The following is a 5,757-nucleotide window of genomic DNA, read 5'->3' on the forward strand; positions in this document are numbered from 1 at the left end:
AAATTACATAGTTTAAGGAGATCCTCATATAACGCGGTAAATAATATACCTAATGCAATTCCTTAACGTGTTAATGCAATCAGCAATAATTACCTTTCGATAACAAGTATCATAATATTCCTCCTACGAACACTCCATAATCTCAGCTCGTACCCGCGATCAAAAATAAAGAGTTTCAAACGAACGTGACTGTCAAATCCACACTAACGGAAAACCCAACTGCGCATGCCCAGAAGTACTTCTACATTAATGTTAATTAGAAGAAAATACAATGTATATATCTTTATTTTTACGCGTTTTAAATATGCCTGCAATGATTTATTGCTTTGACATATTCAACCTAAGAAACGTTTTCGCGTTAAAACAAGAAAAACACACATTTGTTGTGTACTATTTATTTAGACTGTTGTACTTTAGACGCTATATAGCCAATAACATACGTATGAATCGCTCGCATTCAGTGATAGATAGTTTTTATATGTAAATACTTTACATAGTCGATATAAACTAATTATTCAAATTATTTTTTATATACAACATTATTATTTTTGTTTATAATTACGTATCTCGAATAATGTTATACGTATTACACAAACGCACGCACTGCTGGTAAGACAACACCGCCAATAACTTACAGCTCTGGTTAAATTCAATCATTCTCTAAGCATGCATGTTTTAATTTACTTGACTTTTAGAAAACCATCTACTCGCTGCATTATAACGTGTCAAATATCGGGAAATTGTAACAAGCGTTATAGAGAATTTGTCACAATAAATTATCGTGGTAACTGTTCGTACTTGCGAATGGGTATATTTCAGTATCTTAAAATAGTCGATTGAAATAATTAGTTTTTGCAATTGGGAATGAATGTCATGATATAAATAATGTTTGCATTTTGCCGAATAGATAGACCTGATAGGTCAAGTCATCTCACACAGTATACTGCTGTATGTGTCGTTTACAAGGTACATATATCAATTCACCGATCACGTACTTTCATGTGTTGTACAAACTGCGACGCTTGTCGAACACCCACGTGATGAATATATCTGGTACAAGTCGTGACTTCAGTTGTACGGATTATGAACTTATATCACACACTGCCACGCCTCGTCGATAAATGAGTCAATTCAACTGAATGTAAATCGATGTGTAAACCGTAAGCTAGATGACATGAAATGACTGAGATCGGAGGATTTTCTTTTAGCATTAACTGGAAATAACTTCCAGCGATTTATAAACTGATTAATTTAACATTGAACTCGTTGATGGAGAGATTGGATGATTGTTCAAAACAAGTGTTACAATACACAGCTGAAAAGAGGCCTTTGTACGTCCTTCCTGAATGAATGACGTCAAACGCCCGTGAACAAAGACTGAAGCTAATTGTAGTATAGAAAGTAATGATACTAACTTTTAGTCAGTGTCAGTAGGCGTGATACAAGCAAAAAATAAAACATGATATGATGCGGGCATCATTGTTTTCATTTGTCTTAAGAGATGTTGTATTGTTTTATAATACAATACTTATATAATTGTATTCTCGAAAATGAAAAATAATTTCTTGACTTTGCACAAATTCTGAACTGGGAAGCGAAGGAATGGGAAATAAATAAATAACTGAAACATAGTTGTTGTTTGCTTCCTGCTGGATTTCCCTTGAAAGCATACTAGTGTTGCATATATTGTAGTTTTTCTGAATGCATATCTCAGTAGATGTGTATGTGCTCGAGCATGAAGGTGGTCGTTGGAAATCTAATAGAGCTACATTGTGTATGTACAAATTAAAATCGCGGAAAATGTGTATTTGGTTTATTTCACGTTGCATCAATGCATGGTTGAGTTCAATTTCTATTGAAAGTATACATTCATTTGGCCTACGTTGTGTACGTGTCAATGGAACGTCGTGGTATCGTTGTTAATAAAAAGAAACATTTCACACACATAACCATTCGACATAAAGCTCGGTGGTGTTTCTGACAGCGCTCACGTATCTAATGTTGGCTCATCGCTTTATGAAAGACAGCGACAAAAACCAATGTCAAGCATGAATTACAGATTACCAAGAGTAAACGCTTTGGAACAAATAATTCTATAACCGAATATTTAAACGAGTATGCAAATTTATTCATGACTTTATTATTATGTGAATAATGTTAGTACGAATAAAATAAAATACCCCTTTCCTTTTTTATCAATGAGTGGGTATTTACAATATCATTATTCGCCAATTTCGCCACCTTGAATTTAAATTCTCACAATTCTCATTCATTAGTTAATTGGCGCAGATTATAAAAGATGAAATCTATCAAAGCAACTAAATCATTATTTTCTGTTAATTAGACTATCAGTTTAATGTACATGCCTAAGTCATTAATTTCCGTCAATTACAAACCCTCAAATGCTTGATTTCAAGGATACTACGTTTATGGCCACCAGGTCAGGGAAATTTAATTCAGCCAAAATACACGACTTGGTTTGTTTGTTTAATTAATTATATTTCTGCATAATTAATTGGTTCAATAATCAAATGTGGGGAACATTACTGCACCAACGTTGAGAGTTACATCCCCGGGCATTTATTGACTAAGGCAGCAACCTAGTCATAATTTTGAAAATGTTATTTTTCAATTGTTTTGTGAAAGCAAAATATTTGTTGTTGTTACTTTCTAAAATCCATATTTTTTTTAAATAATTGTTATAACATTATTTCATCCTAATGATGTCACCAGCCTAAAATGTGAGACATGTAGATGTTATTCCCTAATATTTATGCGCGGATTGATATCCAACGCCGATTTTACAGACTCCCATTATGTTTAATCTAGCAAATGTTAATTTAAATATGCCTATACAATTTTGCAAAAGTCCCGAGAAAGTTTTATTCTGTATGTTAAATTTGCTAAAAAAAATGTATTATGCACCAGTCTGAGAGTAGAATATCCCCATTCGAGAATGGAATCGTCCGAGGGCGTTGCTATGGAACGATCTATTATAAACAAAGACATTATCTCGCGGATCACACTTTTCAATGACGATACTCAATAATGACGTTCACCTAGGTTTTCACAAAGTTGCCAGCACTAAATAGGTTGCAGAAATAGGATGCTATCTCAGGGTTCCACTATGGTCAAAACATAATTAACAGCTATCACATGATTCTAGTCGGACAAACAAACGAGTAACCAAAAATCGAAAATAGCACCAGACATATTAATAACTGTTGTAAAATTGGAATATTTATTCCAGAGTTTTTTTTCAAACGGTAATCTTCGTTAGAATTCACAACACAACGCAGTCAGGGTCTTTATCGTCTGTACACGTTGTCCTAAGCTCATCTGGTCGCTTTCAACCGCTGTACCCGCGGTTCTATATGATTTCGTCGATTTCATATTTTTAGAATCTCGTATGAGTCGTGACAAACGCTTTTGATATAAGTAATGTGTTTATTCAGGCCCTACCAATGTGTAAACAATGTCAATTTGCTATATTGTCGGACTACTACTAACATATTCGACCGTTTCAGACAGCATTATATGCCTCGAAGTATCTGAAAATAGTGACTTGCGGTAGCTGTGATTAGCAACCCCTTGTTCGGTTCAAGACATTCTATCCGCGGGGTATGCGCATCCTGAATGTACCTAAATGATGATCAATATTCGTTTCCCTCTGGCATTTTACATAGGTAGAAGCGCCCGGTGCAATGAGTGAACGAAATTCGAGGCCACCGGTGTTCATGATAGTCGGCGGTTTTGCGTTACACATCCCTAAGTGCACATGCACTATTGTGAAGCGATGTCTAAAGCATGATCGTAACAATACTCATAGCATTCTGACTTCGAGATGAGTTGTACGCCGGACTTGGACACAAATCTGTTTATGTCACTTTTCACATATACAGGTTAAATGCTTTGTTCACATAAATATTTGCATAATATAAAAGACCCGAGACAGTTATACCATCAACTACTAATTAAAAACTGGAATGTTATACAGCGAGAATAACATCGCCCAAATCAGAAAGGTTAGCGTACAATCTCAAGCGCTAGTATTAAACAACCACGCTTCAATGTATGGTCAAATCGGAGCGAGAAATGTGTGGGATTGAAGGTTTAGAGCTAAGAAATGTTCCAAAGTATATAAATGAATGTTGTTAGAAGCAATTGTTTCGTTCTGAAATCCGTTCTGCGGATTACTTGTTGATTGTAAAAGTATGGTGTTGTATAGAGCTTTAGAGAACAATAATTATGGACGACTTGCGGGTGTTAATATCACGTGGTGTTTGTTGTGTCATTATAGCACGTCGTACAATCTGTTGACTAGTCCTACAAATATCTATCTGTATCAAAACACTGTATGACAGGCGAGTATTTGATGTCAAACACCGCAAATTTTTGAAAAAAAATGATTCCTTTGGGGAGTATTTTGAGTGTGTATGCGCGCAATCGTGGCGCGTCGTAGACCCCTTTCGGGCGAACATAAAACGAGCAAATAACGAAATACAAAATGACATTTTGATTCAAAGAGCGGCGTTACTCGCACATAGAGACAACATGTACCATTGAAACAACACCGTTCGATTCCTTTCAGAACACGCACGGACAGTACTTTGACAGTAGTTTGCATAAACCGTGCTTCGCAACCCCGTCGTCTATTCTACATACATCTTGCGTTGGAAATTGTCATTTTACCGTGAGATGCAATCACCCTAAATCCAGCAGTTATTAAAATTATTGAAGCAATGAATACAAATTTACGAGATTGTTAAAAATTATTTCCTTGCTAAAATGATCAGTAACCTATTTTCATGCGAAAGATCTCGAACAAACTAATCATCGTCGACATGGTGTCTGAAAAACAATCAAAGTGAAAGGCAGTGGATTAGAGAATGGGTAATTGCACCACAAGAACACGATCACATTATATCCATATCCGCTGATTGGAAACTACAAAACGAGAAAAAGTAAAGACCAAACATGAATGTTAATTGGACAGTGTATACCATCATCGATCTCGAGAACGACATATAATTATATGGTGACATTTGGAGGTATACCTATATACGTTTGTTGTGATCATTCTCATTACTTGTTGATGAGCGAGAATGCGACCTATACTCTCATGGTGCGGTGTCGTAGTCCAGGGCGAAGAGAAAAAAGAAAACCGACGCGTAGATCAAGTCAATTATGTATTTATGAATAACTTATTTTTCATACTTCAAAATATAAATTATTAAAATGACCCATTACCCTCCCAAAAATATTGTAATTTGTATGTGTGATTGAAATCTTCGATCATATTTCATTACTATATTTTGAATTCGTGTGTGTGTTAATGGTTTAGTGGGATCTTTTCTACAACTATGACTACATGCGTATTAGGCATTCGTCTATGGAGAGCGTACCTACTTGATTGTGTGCGTTGACATGTAAAGAATGGGGGGAAATATTTAGAAATTAACAGTTGGGACTGAGAATGTAGTCAACGAACGGAATGGACGTAAGCATAGAAAAACACAACTAGGCTTGCATGATGAACTGAATAATCATTAAATTTCGCGAGTATTTTATTACACTGTGCATGTAGTGTAATATTATATTTTGCCCTTTCACGTCAGCCTGTCCATCTCAATAATGAATTCGAGCTCTATTACACCGACGAATATCTATGTTACAGGGTGTGTGTGTTGTATTCGTTTGTCGGCACATTTCGCATCTCTTGTCCCGTTCCAATGATATGATAACATTTTTTTGAAA

The sequence above is a fragment of the Saccoglossus kowalevskii genome, chromosome 10 (genome assembly GCF_978046115.1).
Source record: "Saccoglossus kowalevskii chromosome 10, keSacKowa6.1, whole genome shotgun sequence".
Taxonomy (NCBI): Eukaryota; Metazoa; Hemichordata; class Enteropneusta; family Harrimaniidae; genus Saccoglossus; species Saccoglossus kowalevskii.